Source organism: Rhinoderma darwinii, chromosome 2, assembly GCF_050947455.1.
Source record: "Rhinoderma darwinii isolate aRhiDar2 chromosome 2, aRhiDar2.hap1, whole genome shotgun sequence".
Lineage (NCBI taxonomy): Eukaryota > Metazoa > Chordata > Amphibia > Anura > Rhinodermatidae > Rhinoderma > Rhinoderma darwinii.
Window position 1 is genome coordinate 285,168,919 of NC_134688.1, and position 20,711 is coordinate 285,189,629.

The 20,711-nt window shown below is 37.3% G+C and overlaps 1 long non-coding RNA gene across 1 annotated transcript in view; it reads right to left on the bottom strand.

Annotated features, from left to right (window-relative positions):
* The window catches only part of LOC142741174 (uncharacterized), a 258,625-nt gene that overhangs the window by 81,651 nt on the left and 156,263 nt on the right, over positions 1-20,711 (bottom strand). The window lies entirely within an intron of this gene.

The following is a 20,711-nucleotide window of genomic DNA, read 5'->3' on the forward strand; positions in this document are numbered from 1 at the left end:
GATAAAATCTCCATGATTATACACAACCAATCAAAACCAAATGAGAGGACAACATTAACTTGAAATGTGTGCAAGTATAAAACAAAATTGAAAACTATACCAAAAAAAAACAACTTTTTCACAGAAAACAGGAAAACACAGAATTAATTCACCCAGAAGTGTATACCCCTTTACAATCTAACTTTTTTTTGTAGCTCTACAGATACAAAATGTATTGATTCTATAGTACAACACATGATAGCTACATATTGGAATACATACAAGGTTTGGATATCCTAAATCTACACAATTTATAATCACACAAAAGCTCTCCCGATCTGCTTCAGTTTTGGTTCTTTATCTAAACCTATGGCACCACTACAGGCATTGGCTTTAAGCACAATATACATATGAGTCTCCAACCATTTGTAAAACAGCTCTTGGAATATTAGGTGAGTAAATAATGCTACTTCTATAATATTTGTCAGATAGTTGGTACGTGAAGAATTTGGACAAAAGGATAGCGAGCTATGGGAAACTTACTAGATAAGACTTTTGAACATAACAACACAAGAGTTGTTATGTTCAAATAAAGGCCTCCTCCTCCCCTTCAGCCTTGCCTCTCCATCTCCAAAATTGGTGTATTTTCCAATCCTTTGCGTTACTTATTATTAAAACCAGCAAACAGTAAAGTTCCCATAGCCTAGGACCTCATCATCCAGGAAACCAGTCAGTCCAGAATTCTTAAAAAAATTGTTTCAAATCCCTGCCTATCAGATATCACATACTACTCTGGACAAATTAGTAGAGACTGGTGGCAAATTTACCAAAAACCCAGTCCCTATGGAGTCACTGGTTTCAAAGACTAAAATAACATAGTGAACACCATCATGTAAAATAAACTCCAAAACAAACATGATACCATCTCAGACCACACAATTGTACCTTGAGAGAGCAATAACGTAAACATAACAACTCTCTTTATTGCCCTGTCCAAATCCAGCTAAAGGGACCTACCCTAAATTATTCCACTACACATGCAGAACCAATATCCAAGAAGGGCCTAATAACTGAACCAAACAAACCACTTCTGAACAGACACCTCCATTAGAAATTAGTTGAAAAAAATGGAAATAACACAGTGACATGATAGCAATTTCATCATTTTACCAATGTGACCATCATTATTTGAGGTACATCTAACTTCAATGTAACAGAATAACCTATACAAATATAATTAAAAAAAATCTAGATAAAATCTCCTTGATTATACACAACCAATCAAAAGCAAATGAGAGGTCAACATTAACATGATATGTGTGCAAGTTTAAAACAAAATTGAAAACTATACAAAATTGAAAACTATATAAAAAATCTCAACTTTTTTACAGTAAACAGGAAAATGCAGATGAATTAATTCAGCCAGAAGAGTACACCCCTTTATAATCTTACTTTTTTATAGCTCGACAGATACAAAATGTATAGAGTCTTTAGTAATACACATGATAGCTACATATTGGAAAACAAACAAGGCCTGGATATCCTAAATCTACACAATTTATCATTACACAAAAGCTCTACTAATCTTCTTCAGACCGGGTTCTTTATCTATAAACCTATGGCACCACTACAGGCATTGGCTTTAAGCACAATTTACATATGTGTCTCTAGCCATTTGTAAAACAGCTCATGGAATATTAGCTGAGAAAATAATGCTACTTCTATTATATTGGTCAGATAGTGGGTACGTAAAAAATATGGGCAAAGAGATAGCGAGCTATGGGAAATTTACTAGGTAAGACTTTTGAACATAACAACACAATTATTGTTATGTTCAAATAAAGGCCTCCTCCTCCCCTTCAGCCTTGCCTCTCCATCTCTAAATTGGTGTCTTTACCAATCTTTTGTGTCACTTATTGTAAATAGCAGCAAATATTATAGTTCCTATAGCCTAGGACCCCATCATCCGGAAATCTAGTCAGTACAGAATTCTTAAAAAAATAGCTTCAAACCCCTGGCTATCAGATATCACATACTACTCTGGAACATAGAAGTAGAGACTGGTGACAAATTTACCAAAACCAAGTCCCTGTGGAGTCACTGGTTTCAAAGACTAAAAAAAACTGTGAACAACATCACTAAAATGAGGTCAGATGACTTCCTAACCATCAAATGGTGCCATACTACGACACCTAAACAGAATTTTGAAAAAAGCAGATATCTTTATTCCCAATACCTTTCAAGGCTATTGGTCTCTGTAATTTCTCCAAAACAAACATGATACCATCTCAGACCACACAATTTTACCAAGAGAGAGAGAGAGAGAGAGAGAGAGAGAGAGAGAGAGAGAGAGAGAGAGAGAGAGTAGAGCAATTACATAAGCATTACATCTCTCTTTATTGCACTGACCAAATCCAGCAAAAGGGACCTACCCTAAATTATTCTACTACACATGAAGCACCAATATCCAAGGAGGGCCCAGCAACTGAACCAAACAAACCACTTCTGACCAGACATCTCCATTGGAAATTAGATAAACGTAATGGAAATGACACAGTGATATGATAGCAATCTCACCATACCACCAATGTAACGATAATGATTTGAGGTACATCTAACTTCAACGTAACAGAATAACATATAAAATATAGTAAAATAATCTAGATAAAATCTCCATGATTATACACAACCAATCAAAACAAAATGAGAGGACAACATTAACTTGAAATGTGTGCAAGTATAAAACAAAATTGAAAACTATACCAAAAAATCCCAACTTTTTAACAGAAAACAGGAAAACACAGAATTAATTCACCCAGAAGTGTATACCCCTTTACAATCTAACTTTTTTTTGTAGCTCTACAGATACAAAATGTATTGATTCTATAGTACAACACATGATAGCTACATATTGGAATACATACAAGGTTTGGATATCCTAAATCTACACAATTTATAATCACACAAAAGCTCTCCCGATCTGCTTCAGTTTTGGTTCTTTATCTAAACCTATGGCACCACTACAGGCATTGGCTTTAAGCACAATATACATATGAGTCCCCAACCATTTGTAAAACAGCTCTTGGAATATTAGGTGAGTAAATAATGCTACTTCTATAATATTTGTCAGATAGTTGGTACGTGAAGAATTTGGACAAAAGGATAGCGAGCTATGGGAAACTTACTAGATAAGACTTTTGAACATAACAACACAAGAGTTGTTATGTTCAAATAAAGGCCTCCTCCTCCCCTTCAGCCTTGCCTCTCCATCTCCAAAATTGGTGTATTTTCCAATCCTTTGCGTTACTTATTATTAAAACCAGCAAACAGTAAAGTTCCCATAGCCTAGGACCTCATCATCCAGGAAACCAGTCAGTCCAGAATTCTTAAAAAAATTGTTTCAAATCCCTGCCTATCAGATATCACATACTACTCTGGACAAATTAGTAGAGACTGGTGGCAAATTTACCAAAAACCCAGTCCCTATGGAGTCACTGGTTTCAAAGACTAAAATAACATAGTGAACACCATCATGTAAAATAAACTCATATGACTTCCTAACAAGCAAATGGTGCCATACAACGACACCTACATGGAGTTTTGAAAAAAACACGTCTCTATTCCCAATACCTTCCAAGTTTATTGGTCTCGGGCATTTCTCCAAAAGAAACATGATACCATCTCAGACCACACAATTGTACCTTGAGAGAGGAGATATAACGTAAACATAACAACTCTCTTTATTGCCCTGTCCAAATCCAGCTAAAGGGACCTACCCTAAATTATTCCACTACACATGCAGCACCAATATCCAAGAAGGGCCTAATAACTGAACCAAACAAACCACTTCTGAACAGACACCTCCATTGGAAATTAGGTAAAAAAAATGGAAATAACACAGTGGCATGATAGCAATTTCATCATTTTACCAATGTGACCATCATTATTTGAGGTACATCTAACTTCAATGTAACAGAATAACCTATACAAATATAATTTAAAAAAATCTAGATAAAATCTCCTTGATTATACACAACCAATCAAAAGCAAATGAGAGGTCAACATTAACATGATATGTGTGCAAGTTTAAAACAAAATTGAAAACTATATAAAAAATCTCAACTTTTTTACAGTAAACAGGAAAATGCAGATGAATTAATTCAGCCAGAAGAGTACACCCCTTTATAATCTTACTTTTTTATAGCTCGACAGATACAAAATGTATAGAGTCTTTAGTAATACACATGATAGCTACATATTGGAAAACAAACAAGGCCTGGATATCCTAAATCTACACAATTTATCATTACACAAAAGCTCTACTAATCTGCTTCAGACTGGGTTCTTTATCTATAAACCTATGGCACCACTACAGGCATTGGCTTTAAGCACAATTTACATATGTGTCTCTAACCACTTGTAAAACAGCTCATGGAATATTAGCTGAGAAAATAATGCTACTTCTATTATATTGGTCAGATAGTGGGTACGTAAAAAATATGGGCAAAGAGATAGCGAGCTATGGGAAATTTACTAGGTAAGACTTTTGAACATAACAACACAATTATTGTTATGTTCAAATAAAGGCCTCCTCCTCCCCTTCAGCCTTGCCTCTCCATCTCCAAATTGATGTCTTTACCAATCTTTTGTGTCACTTATTGTAAATAGCAGCAAATATTATAGTTCCTATAGCCTAGGACCCCATCATCCGGAAATCTAGTCAGTACAGAATTCTTAAAAAAATAGCTTCAAACCCCTGGCTATCAGATATCACATACTACTCTGGGACATAGAAGTAGAGACTGGTGACAAATTTACCAAAACCAAGTCCCTGTGGAGTCACTGGTTTCAAAGACTAAAAAAAACTGTGAACAACATCACTAAAATGAGGTCAGATGACTTCCTAACCATCAAATGGTGCCATACTACGACACCTAAACAGAATTTTGAAAAAAGCAGATATCTTTATTCCCAATACCTTTCAAGGCTATTGGTCTCTGTAATTTCTCCAAAACAAACATGATACCATCTCAGACCACACAATTTTACCAAGAGAGAGAGAGAGAGAGAGAGAGAGTAGAGCAATTACATAAGCATTACATCTCTCTTTATTGCACTGACCAAATCCAGCAAAAGGGACCTACCCTAAATTATTCTACTACACATGAAGCACCAATATCCAAGGAGGGCCCAGCAACTGAACCAAACAAACCACTTCTGACCAGACATCTCCATTGGAAATTAGATAAACGTAATGGAAATGACACAGTGATATGAAAGCAATCTCACCATACCACCAATGTAACGATAATGATTTGAGGTACATCTAACTTCAACGTAACAGAATAACATATAAAATATAGTAAAATAATCTAGATAAAATCTTCATGATTATACACAACCAATCAAAACCAAATGAGAGGACAACATTAACTTGAAATGTGTGCAAGTATAAAACAAAATTGAAAACTATACCAAAAAAAAACAACTTTTTCACAGAAAACAGGAAAACACAGAATTAATTCACCCAGAAGTGTATACCCCTTTACAATCTAACTTTTTTTTGTAGCTCTACAGATACAAAATGTATTGATTCTATAGTACAACACATGATAGCTACAAATTGGAATACATAAAAGGTTTGGATATCCTAAATCTACACAATTTATAATCACACAAAAGCTCTCCCGATCTGCTTCAGTTTTGGTTCTTTATCTAAACCTATGGCACCACTACAGGCATTGGCTTTAAGCACAATATACATATGAGTCTCCAACCATTTGTAAAACAGCTCTTGGAATATTAGGTGAGTAAATAATGCTACTTCTATAATATTTGTCAGATAGTTGGTACGTGAAGAATTTGGACAAAAGGATAGCGAGCTATGGGAAACTTACTAGATAAGACTTTTGAACATAACAACACAAGAGTTGTTATGTTCAAATAAAGGCCTCCTCCTCCCCTTCAGCCTTGCCTCTCCATCTCCAAAATTGGTGTATTTTTCAATCCTTTGCGTTACTTATTATTAAAACCAGCAAACAGTAAAGTTCCCATAGCCTAGGACCTCATCATCCAGGAAACCAGTCAGTCCAGAATTCTTAAAAAAATTGTTTCAAATCCCTGCCTATCAGATATCACATACTACTCTGGACAAATTAGTAGAGACTGGTGGCAAATTTACCAAAAACCCAGTCCCTATGGAGTCACTGGTTTCAAAGACTAAAATAACATAGTGAACACCATCATGTAAAATAAACTCATATGACTTCCTAACAAGCAAATGGTGCCATACAACGACACCTACATGGAGTTTTGAAAAAAACACGTCTCTATTCCCAATACCTTCCAAGTTTATTGGTCTCGGGCATTTCTCCAAAACAAACATGATACCATCTCAGACCACACAATTGTACCTTGAGAGAGCAATAACGTAAACATAACAACTCTCTTTATTGCCCTGTCCAAATCCAGCTAAAGGGACCTACCCTAAATTATTCCACTACACATGCAGCACCAATATCCAAGAAGGGCCTAATAACTGAACCAAACAAACCACTTCTGAACAGACACCTCCATTAGAAATTAGTTGAAAAAAATGGAAATAACACAGTGACATGATAGCAATTTCATCATTTTACCAATGTGACCATCATTATTTGAGGTACATCTAACTTCAATGTAACAGAATAACCTATACAAATATAATTAAAAAAAATCTAGATAAAATCTCCTTGATTATACACAACCAATCAAAAGCAAATGAGAGGTCAACATTAACATGATATGTGTGCAAGTTTAAAACAAAATTGAAAACTATATAAAAAATCTCAACTTTTTTACAGTAAACAGGAAAATGCAGATGAATTAATTCAGCCAGAAGAGTACACCCCTTTATAATCTTACTTTTTTATAGCTCGACAGATACAAAATGTATAGAGTCTTTAGTAATACACATGATAGCTACATATTGGAAAACAAACAAGGCCTGGATATCCTAAATCTACACAATTTATCATTACACAAAAGCTCTACTAATCTTCTTCAGACCGGGTTCTTTATCTATAAACCTATGGCACCACTACAGGCATTGGCTTTAAGCACAATTTACATATGTGTCTCTAGCCATTTGTAAAACAGCTCATGGAATATTAGCTGAGAAAATAATGCTACTTCTATTATATTGGTCAGATAGTGGGTACGTAAAAAATATGGGCATAGAGTTCGCGAGCTATGGGAAATTTACTAGGTAAGACTTTTGAACATAACAACACAATTATTGTTATGTTCAAATAAAGGCCTCCTCCTCCCCTTCAGCCTTGCCTCTCCATCTCTTAATTGGTGTCTTTACCAATCTTTTGTGTCACTTATTGTAAATAGCAGCAAATATTATAGTTCCTATAGCCTAGGACCCCATCATCCGGAAATCTAGTCAGTACAGAATTCTTAAAAAAATAGCTTCAAACCCCTGGCTATCAGATATCACATACTACTCTGGAACATAGAAGTAGAGACTGGTGACAAATTTACCAAAACCAAGTCCCTGTGGAGTCACTGGTTTCAAAGACTAAAAAAAACTGTGAACAACATCACTAAAATGAGGTCAGATGACTTCCTAACCATCAAATGGTGCCATACTACGACACCTAAACAGAATTTTGAAAAAAGCAGATATCTTTATTCCCAATACCTTTCAAGGCTATTGGTCTCTGTAATTTCTCCAAAACAAACATGATACCATCTCAGACCACACAATTTTACCAAGAGAGAGAGAGAGAGAGAGAGAGAGAGAGTAGAGCAATTACATAAGCATTACATCTCTCTTTATTGCACTGACCAAATCCAGCAAAAGGGACCTACCCTAAATTATTCTACTACACATGAAGCACCAATATCCAAGGAGGGCCCAGCAACTGAACCAAACAAACCGCTTTCTGACCAGACATCTCCATTGGAAATTAGATAAACGTAATGGAAATGACACAGTGATATGAAAGCAATCTCACCATACCACCAATGTAACGATAATGATTTGAGGTACATCTAACTTCAACGTAACAGAATAACATATAAAATATAGTAAAATAATCTAGATAAAATCTCCATGATTATACACAACCAATCAAAACCAAATGAGAGGACAACATTAACTTGAAATGTGTGCAAGTATAAAACAAAATTGAAAACTATACCAAAAAAAACCCAACTTTTTCACAGAAGACAGGAAAACACAGAATTAATTCACTCAGAAGTGTATACCCCTTTACAATCTAACTTTTTTTTGTAACTCTACAGATACAAAATGTATTGATTCTATAGTACAACAGATGATAGCTACATATTGGAATACATACAAGGTTTGGATATCCTAAATCTACACAATTTATAATCACACAAAAGCTCTCCCGATCTGCTTCAGTTTTGGTTCTTTATCTAAACCTATGGCACCACTACAGGCATTGGCTTTAAGCACAATATACATATGAGTCTCCAACCATTTGTAAAACAGCTCTTGGAATATTAGGTGAGTAAATAATGCTACTTCTATAATATTTGTCAGATAGTTGGTACGTGAAGAATTTGGACAAAAGGATAGCGAGCTATGGGAAACTTACTAGATAAGACTTTTGAACATAACAACACAAGAGTTGTTATGTTCAAATAAAGGCCTCCTCCTCCCCTTCAGCCTTGCCTCTCCATCTCCAAAATTGGTGTATTTTCCAATCCTTTGCGTTACTTATTATTAAAACCAGCAAACAGTAAAGTTCCCATAGCCTAGGACCTCATCATCCAGGAAACCAGTCAGTCCAGAATTCTTAAAAAAATTGTTTCAAATCCCTGCCTATCAGATATCACATACTACTCTGGACAAATTAGTAGAGACTGGTGGCAAATTTACCAAAAACCCAGTCCCTATGGAGTCACTGGTTTCAAAGACTAAAATAACATGCGCATCACAGGAAAGACAGCGGGAGCTTAGGGAGTTAAGTTAAATGCATGGCTGAAGTCTTGGTGTAGAGGAGAAGGATTTGGGTTCCTAGAGCACTGGGCTGACTTTTCATTGGGGTACAAACTGTATTCTGCAGATGATTTGCACCTAAATGGAAGGGGGTCCGCTGTGCTGGGGGAGAGAATTCTAGCTGGGGTGGCGGAGTATTTAAACTAGGGCTGAGGAGGGAGGTCAATGTAGAAAAAAAAGGGGTAGCCAGGTTAGAGAGGGGTCAGACTATATTGGTGGGGGGAGAAACAGAATGTGGGGAGAGGAGTAGACAACAAGATAAGGAGATCCTTTCGTTACAAAACATCAGTGTAAATAAAAAGGACCGATTAATGTCAAATCACATTTCTGATAATAAAAGTGAAAAACTGACAGGCAAGTTAAAGTGTATGTTCACAAATGCCAGAAGTCTAGCAAGCAAAATGGGGGAGCTGGAGGCCTTGATACTGGAAGAAAATATAGATATAGTTGGTGTTGCTGAAACATGGCTGGACTCTTCACATGACTGGGCTGTAAATCTACAGGGTTTTACACTTTTTCGTAAAGACAGGACAAATAGGAAAGGTGGTGGTGTATGTCTGTATGTGAGAAGTGATATGAAGGCGAGTGTGAAAGAGACAATAGTGGGTGAAGACTGTGAGGAGGTTGAAACCTTGTGGGTGGAACTAGAAAGGGAGGTAAACACTGAAAAAATTACTTTTGGTGTAATCTATAGACCCCCCAATATAACTGAGGAGATGGAAGGTCAGATATATAAACAGATGGAGGGGGCTGCACAGGCGGGTACTGTAGTGATAATGGGAGATTTTAATTTCCGGGATATTAATTGGTGTCATGGTTCGGCTTCAACTGCAAAGGGGAGACATTTCCTCAACCTGTTGCAGGAAAATTTTATGGGCCAGTTTGTGGAAGACCCGACTAGAGGTGAAGCTCTGTTGGATCTGGTCATTTCTAATAATGCAGATCTTGTTGGGAATGTCAATGTTCGTGAAAACCTCGGTAACAGTGATCATAATATAGTTACATTTTACCTATACTGTAAAAAACAAACGCAGGCTGGGAGGGCAAAAACATTTAATTTTAAGAAAGCCAATTTCCCCAGGATGAGGGCTGCAATTCAGGATATAGACTGGGAAGAACTAATGTCAAATAATGGAACAAATGATAAATGGGAGATTTTCAAATCTACTTTGAGTTATTATAGTGCAAAATTTATTCCTACAGGTAATAAGTATAAACGACTCAAATTAAACCCCACATGGCTTACACCTTCTGTGAAAGGGACAATACATGACAAAAAAAGGGCATTTAAAAAATACAAATCTGAGGGTACAGCTGTAGCCTTTGTAAAATATAAAGAGCTTAATAAAATCTGTAAAATGTAATAAAATTAGCAAAAATACAAAATGAAAGGCAGGTGGCCAAGGATAGTAAAACAAATCCTAAAAAATTCTTCAAGCATATAAATGCAAAAAAGCCAAGGTCTGAACATGTAGGACCCCTAGATAATGGTAATGGGGAGTTGATCACAGGGGATCAAGAGAAGGCAGAGTTACTAAATGGGTTCTTTAGCTCTGTATATACAACAGAAGAAAGAGCAGCTGATGTAGCCGGTGCCAGTGCTGTTAATATATCAGTTGATATACTGAATTGGATGAATGTAGAGATGGTCCAAGCTAAATTAAATAAAATAAATGTGCACAAGGCTCCGGGACCAGATGGGTTACACCCTAGAATTCTTAAAGAGCTTAGTTCAGTTATTTCTGTCCCCCTTTTCATAATATTCAGAGAATCTCTAGTGACTGGTATAGTGCCAAGGGACTGGCGCAGGGCAAATGTGGTGCCTATTTTCAAAAAGGGCTCTAGGTCTTCCCCGGGTAATTATAGACCAGTAAGCTTAACATCCATCGTGGGGAAAATGTTTGAGGGGCTATTGAGGGACTATATACAGGATTATGTGACAATAAATAGCATTATAAGTGACAGCCAGCACGGTTTTACTAAGGACAGAAGTTGTCAAACTAACCTAATCTGTTTTTATGAAGAGGTGAGCAGAAGTCTAGACAGAGGGGCCGCTGTGGATTTAGTGTTTTTAGACTTTGCAAAGGCATTTGACACTGTCCCCCATAGACGCCTAATGGGTAAATTAAGGACTATAGGTTTAGAAAATATAGTTTGTAATTGGATTGAGAATTGGCTCAAGGACCGTATCCAGAGGGTTGTGGTCAATGATTCCTTCTCTGAATGGTCCCCGGTTATAAGTGGTGTACCCCAGGGTTCAGTGCTGGGACCACTATTATTCAACTTATTTATTAATGATATAGAGGAAGGGATTAATAGCACTATTTCTATTTTTGCAGATGACACCAAGCTATGTAATATAGTTCAGACTATGGAAGATGTTCATGAATTACAGGCAGATTTAAACAAACTAAGTGTTTGGGCGTCCACTTGGCAAATGAAGTTTAATGTAGATAAATGTAAAGTTATGCATCTTGGTACCAACAACCTGCATGCATCATATGTCCTAGGGGGCGCTACACTGGCGGATTCACTTGTTGAGAAGGATCTGGGTGTACTTGTAAATCATAAACTCAATAACAGCATGCAGTGTCAATCAGCTGCTTCAAAGGCCAGCAGGATATTGTCGTGTATTAAAAGAGGCATGGACTCGCGGGACAGGGATGTAATAATGCCACTTTACAAAGCATTAGTGAGGCCTCATCTAGAATATGCAGTTCAGTTCTGGGCTCCAGTTCATAGAAAGGATGCCCTGGAGTTGGAAAAAATACAAAGAAGAGCAACGAAGCTAATAAGGGGCATGGAGAATTTAAGTTATGAGGAAAGATTGAAAGAATTAAACCTATTTAGCCTTGAAAAAAGAAGACTAAGGGGGGACATGATTAACTTATATAAATATATTAATGGCACATACAAAAAATATGGTGAAATCCTGTTCCTTGTAAAACCCCCTCAAAAAACAAGGGGGCACTCCCTCCGTCTGGAGAAAAAAAGGTTCAAGCTGCAGAGGCGACAAGGCTTCTTTACAGTGAGAACTGTGAATTTATGGAATAGCCTACCGCAGGAGCTGGTCACAGCAGGGACAGTAGATGGCTTTAAAAAAGGGTTAGATCATTTCCTAGAACAAAAAAATATTAGCTCCTATGTGTAGAAATTTTTCCTTCCCTTTTCCCTTCCCTTGGTTGAACTTGATGGACATGTGTCTTTTTTCAGCCGTACTAACTATGTAACTATGTAACTATGTAACTATGTAACATAGTGAACACCATCATGTAAAATAAACTCATATGACTTCCTAACAAGCAAATGGTGCCATACAACGACACCTACATGGAGTTTTGAAAAAAACACGTCTCTATTCCCAATACCTTCCAAGTTTATTGGTCTCGGGCATTTCTCCAAAACAAACATGATACCATCTCAGACCACACAATTGTACCTTGAGAGAGGAGATATAACGTAAACATAACAACTCTCTTTATTGCCCTGTCCAAATCCAGCTAAAGGGACCTACCCTAAATTATTCCACTACACATGCAGCACCAATATCCAAGAAGGGCCTAATAACTGAACCAAACAAACCACTTCTGAACAGACACCTCCATTGGAAATTAGGTGAAAAAAATGGAAATAACACAGTGGCATGATAGCAATTTCATCATTTTACCAATGTGACCATCATTATTTGAGGTACATCTAACTTCAATGTAACAGAATAACCTATACAAATATAATTAAAAAAAATCTAGATAAAATCTCCTTGATTATACACAACCAATCAAAAGCAAATGAGAGGTCAACATTAACATGATATGTGTGCAAGTTTAAAACAAAATTGAAAACTATATAAAAAATCTCAACTTTTTTACAGTAAACAGGAAAATGCAGATGAATTAATTCAGCCAGAAGAGTACACCCCTTTATAATCTTACTTTTTTATAGCTCGACAGATACAAAATGTATAGAGTCTTTAGTAATACACATGATAGCTACATATTGGAAAACAAACAAGGCCTGGATATCCTAAATCTACACAATTTATCATTACACAAAAGCTCTACTTATCTGCTTCAGACTGGGTTCTTTATCTATAAACCTATGGCACCACTACAGGCATTGGCTTTAAGCACAATTTACATATGTGTCTCTAACCACTTGTAAAACAGCTCATGGAATATTAGCTGAGAAAATAATGCTACTTCTATTATATCGGTCAGATAGTGGGTACGTAAAAAATATGGGCAAAGAGATAGCGAGCTATGGGAAATTTACTAGGTAAGACTTTTGAACATAACAACACAATTATTGTTATGTTCAAATAAAGGCCTCCTCCTCCCCTTCAGCCTTGCCTCTCCATCTCCAAATTGGTGTCTTTACCAATCTTTTGTGTCACTTATTGTAAATAGCAGCAAATATTATAGTTCCTATAGCCTAGGACCCCATCATCCGGAAATCTAGTCAGTACAGAATTCTTAAAAAAATAGCTTCAAACCCCTGGCTATCAGATATCACATACTACTCTGGAACATAGAAGTAGAGACTGGTGACAAATTTACCAAAACCAAGTCCCTGTGGAGTCACTGGTTTCAAAGACTAAAAAAAACTGTGAACAACATCACTAAAATGAGGTCAGATGACTTCCTAACCATCAAATGGTGCCATACTACGACACCTAAACAGAATTTTGAAAAAAGCAGATATCTTTATTCCCAATACCTTTCAAGGCTATTGGTCTCTGTAATTTCTCCAAAACAAACATGATACCATCTCAGACCACACAATTTTACCAAGAGAGAGAGAGAGAGAGAGTAGAGCAATTACATAAGCATTACATCTCTCTTTATTGCACTGACCAAATCCAGCAAAAGGGACCTACCCTAAATGATTCTACTACACATGAAGCACCAATATCCAAGGAGGGCCCAGCAACTGAACCAAACAAACCGCTTTCTGACCAGACATCTCCATTGGAAATTAGATAAACGTAATGGAAATGACACAGTGATATGAAAGCAATCTCACCATACCACCAATGTAACGATAATGATTTGAGGTACATCTAACTTCAACGTAACAGAATAACATATAAAATATAGTAAAATAATCTAGATAAAATCTCCATGATTATACACAACCAATCAAAACCAAATGAGAGGACAACATTAACTTGAAATGTGTGCAAGTATAAAACAAAATTGAAAACTATACCAAAAAAAACCCAACTTTTTCACAGAAAACAGGAAAACACAGAATTAATTCACTCAGAAGTGTATACCCCTTTACAATCTAACTTTTTTTTGTAACTCTACAGATACAAAATGTATTGATTCTATAGTACAACACATGATAGCTACATATTGGAATACATACAAGGTTTGGATATCCTAAATCTACACAATTTATAATCACACAAAAGCTCTCCCGATCTGCTTCAGTTTTGGTTCTTTATCTAAACCTATGGCACCACTACAGGCATTGGCTTTAAGCACAATATACATATGAGTCTCCAACCATTTGTAAAACAGCTCTTGGAATATTAGGTGAGTAAATAATGCTACTTCTATAATATTTGTCAGATAGTTGGTACGTGAAGAATTTGGACAAAAGGATAGCGAGCTATGGGAAACTTACTAGATAAGACTTTTGAACATAACAACACAAGAGTTGTTATGTTCAAATAAAGGCCTCCTCCTCCCCTTCAGCCTTGCCTCTCCATCTCTAAAATTGGTGTATTTTCCAATCCTTTGCGTTACTTATTATTAAAACCAGCAAACAGTAAAGTTCCCATAGCCTAGGACCTCATCATCCAGGAAACCAGTCAGTCCAGAATTCTTAAAAAAATTGTTTCAAATCCCTGCCTATCAGATATCACATACTACTCTGGACAAATTAGTAGAGACTGGTGGCAAATTTACCAAAAACCCAGTCCCTATGGAGTCACTGGTTTCAAAGACTAAAATAACATGCGCATCACAGGAAAGACAGCGGGAGCTTAGGGAGTTAAGTTAAATGCATGGCTGAAGTCTTGGTGTAGAGGAGAAGGATTTGGGTTCCTAGAGCACTGGGCTGACTTTTCATTGGGGTACAAACTGTATTCTGCAGATGATTTGCACCTAAATGGAAGGGGGTCCGCTGTGCTGGGGGAGAGAATTCTAGCTGGGGTGGCGGAGTATTTAAACTAGGGCTGAGGAGGGAGGTCAATGTAGAAAAAAAAGGGGTAGCCAGGTTAGAGAGGGGTCAGACTATATTGGTGGGGGGAGAAACAGAATGTGGGGAGAGGAGTAGACAACAAGATAAGGAGATCCTTTCGTTACAAAACATCAGTGTAAATAAAAAGGACCGATTAATGTCAAATCACATTTCTGATAATAAAAGTGAAAAACTGACAGGCAAGTTAAAGTGTATGTTCACAAATGCCAGAAGTCTAGCAAGCAAAATGGGGGAGCTGGAGGCCTTGATACTGGAAGAAAATATAGATATAGTTGGTGTTGCTGAAACATGGCTGGACTCTTCACATGACTGGGCTGTAAATCTACAGGGTTTTACACTTTTTCGTAAAGACAGGACAAATAGGAAAGGTGGTGGTGTATGTCTGTATGTGAGAAGTGATATGAAGGCGAGTGTGAAAGAGACAATAGTGGGTGAAGACTGTGAGGAGGTTGAAACCTTGTGGGTGGAACTAGAAAGGGAGGTAAACACTGAAAAAATTACTTTTGGTGTAATCTATAGACCCCCCAATATAACTGAGGAGATGGAAGGTCAGATATATAAACAGATGGAGGGGGCTGCACAGGCGGGTACTGTAGTGATAATGGGAGATTTTAATTTCCGGGATATTAATTGGTGTCATGGTTCGGCTTCAACTGCAAAGGGGAGACATTTCCTCAACCTGTTGCAGGAAAATTTTATGGGCCAGTTTGTGGAAGACCCGACTAGAGGTGAAGCTCTGTTGGATCTGGTCATTTCTAATAATGCAGATCTTGTTGGGAATGTCAATGTTCGTGAAAACCTCGGTAACAGTGATCATAATATAGTTACATTTTACCTATACTGTAAAAAACAAACGCAGGCTGGGAGGGCAAAAACATTTAATTTTAAGAAAGCCAATTTCCCCAGGATGAGGGCTGCAATTCAGGATATAGACTGGGAAGAACTAATGTCAAATAATGGAACAAATGATAAATGGGAGATTTTCAAATCTACTTTGAGTTATTATAGTGCAAAATTTATTCCTACAGGTAATAAGTATAAACGACTCAAATTAAACCCCACATGGCTTACACCTTCTGTGAAAGGGACAATACATGACAAAAAAAGGGCATTTAAAAAATACAAATCTGAGGGTACAGCTGTAGCCTTTGTAAAATATAAAGAGCTTAATAAAATCTGTAAAAATGTAATAAAATTAGCAAAAATACAAAATGAAAGGCAGGTGGCCAAGGATAGTAAAACAAATCCTAAAAAATTCTTCAAGCATATAAATGCAAAAAAGCCAAGGTCTGAACATGTAGGACCCCTAGATAATGGTAATGGGGAGTTGATCACAGGGGATCAAGAGAAGGCAGAGTTACTAAATGGGTTCTTTAGCTCTGTATATACAACAGAAGAAAGAGCAGCTGATGTAGCCGGTGCCAGTGCTGTTAATATATCAGTTGATATACTGAATTGGATGAATGTAGAGATGGTCCAAGCTAAATTAAATAAAATAAATGTGCACAAGGCTCCGGGACCAGATGGGTTACACCCTAGAATTCTTAAAGAGCTTAGTTCAGTTATTTCTGTCCCCCTTTTCATAATATTCAGAGAATCTCTAGTGACTGGTATAGTGCCAAGGGACTGGCGCAGGGCAAATGTGGTGCCTATTTTCAAAAAGGGCTCTAGGTCTTCCCCGGGTAATTATAGACCAGTAAGCTTAACATCCATCGTGGGGAAAATGTTTGAGGGGCTATTGAGGGACTATATACAGGATTATGTGACAATAAATAGCATTATAAGTGACAGCCAGCACGGTTTTACTAAGGACAGAAGTTGTCAAACTAACCTAATCTGTTTTTATGAAGAGGTGAGCAGAAGTCTAGACAGAGGGGCCGCTGTGGATTTAGTGTTTTTAGACTTTGCAAAGGCATTTGACACTGTCCCCCATAGACGCCTAATGGGTAAATTAAGGACTATAGGTTTAGAAAATATAGTTTGTAATTGGATTGAGAATTGGCTCAAGGACCGTATCCAGAGGGTTGTGGTCAATGATTCCTTCTCTGAATGGTCCCCGGTAATAAGTGGTGTACCCCAGGGTTCAGTGCTGGGACCACTATTATTCAACTTATTTATTAATGATATAGAGGAAGGGATTAATAGCACTATTTCTATTTTTGCAGATGACACCAAGCTATGTAATATAGTTCAGACTATGGAAGATGTTCATGAATTACAGGCAGATTTAAACAAACTAAGTGTTTGGGCGTCCACTTGGCAAATGAAGTTTAATGTAGATAAATGTAAAGTTATGCATCTTGGTACCAACAACCTGCATGCATCATATGTCCTAGGGGGCGCTACACTGGCGGATTCACTTGTTGAGAAGGATCTGGGTGTACTTGTAAATCATAAACTCAATAACAGCATGCAGTGTCAATCAGCTGCTTCAAAGGCCAGCAGGATATTGTCGTGTATTAAAAGAGGCATGGACTCGCGGGACAGGGATGTAATAATGCCACTTTACAAAGCATTAGTGAGGCCTCATCTAGAATATGCAGTTCAGTTCTGGGCTCCAGTTCATAGAAAGGATGCCCTGGAGTTGGAAAAAATACAAAGAAGAGCAACGAAGCTAATAAGGGGCATGGAGAATTTAAGTTATGAGGAAAGATTGAAAGAATTAAACCTATTTAGCCTTGAAAAAAGAAGACTAAGGGGGGACATGATTAACTTATATAAATATATTAATGGCACATACAAAAAATATGGTGAAATCCTGTTCCTTGTAAAACCCCCTCAAAAAACAAGGGGGCACTCCCTCCGTCTGGAGAAAAAAAGGTTCAAGCTGCAGAGGCGACAAGGCTTCTTTACAGTGAGAACTGTGAATTTATGGAATAGCCTACCGCAGGAGCTGGTCACAGCAGGGACAGTAGATGGCTTTAAAAAAGGGTTAGATAATTTCCTAGAACAAAAAAATATTAGCTCCTATGTGTAGAAATTTTTCCTTCCCTTTTCCCTTCCCTTGGTTGAACTTGATGGACATGTGTCTTTTTTCAGCCGTACTAACTATGTAACTATGTAACTATGTAACTATGTAACATAGTGAACACCATCATGTAAAATAAACTCATATGACTTCCTAACAAGCAAATGGTGCCATACAACGACACCTACATGGAGTTTTGAAAAAAACACGTCTCTATTCCCAATACCTTCCAAGTTTATTGGTCTCGGGCATTTCTCCAAAACAAACATGATACCATCTCAGACCACACAATTGTACCTTGAGAGAGGAGATATAACGTAAACATAACAACTCTCTTTATTGCCCTGTCCAAATCCAGCTAAAGGGACCTACCCTAAATTATTCCACTACACATGCAGCACCAATATCCAAGAAGGGCCTAATAACTGAACCAAACAAACCACTTCTGAACAGACACCTCCATTGGAAATTAGGTGAAAAAAATGGAAATAACACAGTGGCATGATAGCAATTTCATCATTTTACCAATGTGACCATCATTATTTGAGGTACATCTAACTTCAATGTAACAGAATAACCTATACAAATATAATTTAAAAAAATCTAGATAAAATCTCCTTGATTATACACAACCAATCAAAAGCAAATGAGAGGTCAACATTAACATGATATGTGTGCAAGTTTAAAACAAAATTGAAAACTATATAAAAAATCTCAACTTTTTTACAGTAAACAGGAAAATGCAGATGAATTAATTCAGCCAGAAGAGTACACCCCTTTATAATCTTACTTTTTTATAGCTCGACAGATACAAAATGTATAGAGTCTTTAGTAATACACATGATAGCTACATATTGGAAAACAAACAAGGCCTGGATATCCTAAATCTACACAATTTATCATTACACAAAAGCTCTACTTATCTGCTTCAGACTGGGTTCTTTATCTATAAACCTATGGCACCACTACAGGCATTGGCTTTAAAGGAACAGTGTCATCACAAATAATTTTATTATATGTTAAAGATGTTAGTGCCTTAATATAAACGTTTATTTTCATTTGTGTGTTTGTGTTTTACTGTTTCTTATTTTCAGACTTTTTCTTCCCTATGGGGGCTGCCATTTTTTGTTCCATTTCTGTGTGTGTCGATTAACGACACACACAGACATGGAATACGGCAGCCACAGTCCCATAGGGACTGCGAACGGCTCCCGTCCCATTGACTGCCGTGTACGGCGTCTGTGTGGGAACTGCGCATGCGCCGCTCCCACACAGTCCTATTCGAAATTGGCGCCGTCCGGCGCCATTTTCCTGTGGACCGGAAGTCGCGGCTGGACAGTAATATTACTACTTCCGGTCGCGGCTTCCGGACAAGTGCACATGGAACAGCGGCAGCAAAGGGAGCGGACGGGCCGGAGGGAGCCGCGGCGGCAGGAGCAGGTAAGCGATTTCAATGTATGTTAGTGTTTGTGTGTGTTTACTACTGCATGTAAACCTACTACACTGTGGGTTACCTCAAAAAATGGCGACACACAGTGTAGGAGGTTAAACCTTTCAAACCCCTCGTTTACCCCGGCACTAGCCAGGATAAAGGAGGGGGGGATGCTGAGAGCTCACTAGAGCGAGAGCTTTTAACCCAATGTTGCAATGCTGCAATTTTGGGAACTAGCTCCAAACAGCTCCATCTAGTGACCAAAAATGGGTAGTATTATAAATTTGAAAAAATTTATAATATTTCCTGACTCGCGAAAAAAATAAAAAAAATTTGAACAATGTTTAATCACCCACACACTAAATGTTTAAATTTTAAAAAAAAAACATGTTTTTGGGGCGACACCATGCCTTTAAGCACAATTTACATATGTGTCTCTAACCACTTGTAAAACAGCTCATGGAATATTAGCTGAGAAAATAATGCTACTTCTATTATATCGGTCAGATAGTGGGTACGTAAAAAATATGGGCAAAGAGATAGCGAGCTATGGGAAATTTACTAGGTAAGACTTTTGAACATAACAACACAATTATTGTTATGTTCAAATAAAGGCCTCCTCCTCCCCTTCAGCCTTGCCTCTCCATCTCCAAATTGGTGTCTTTACCAATCTTTTGTGTCACTTATTGTAAATAGCAGCAAATATTATAGTTCCTATAGCCTAGGACCCCATCATCCGGAAATCTAGTCAGTACAGAATTCTTAAAAAAATAGCTTCAAACCCCTGGCTATCAGATATCACATACTACTCTGGAACATAGAAGTAGAGACTGGTGACAAATTTACCAAAACCAAGTCCCTGTGGAGTCACTGGTTTCAAAGACTAAAAAAAACTGTGAACAACATCACTAAAATGAGGTCAGATGACTTCCTAACCATCAAATGGTGCCATACTACGACACCTAAACAGAATTTTGAAAAAAGCAGATATCTTTATTCCCAATACCTTTCAAGGCTATTGGTCTCTGTAATTTCTCCAAAACAAACATGATACCATCTCAGACCACACAATTTTACCAAGAGAGAGAGAGAGAGAGTAGAGCAAT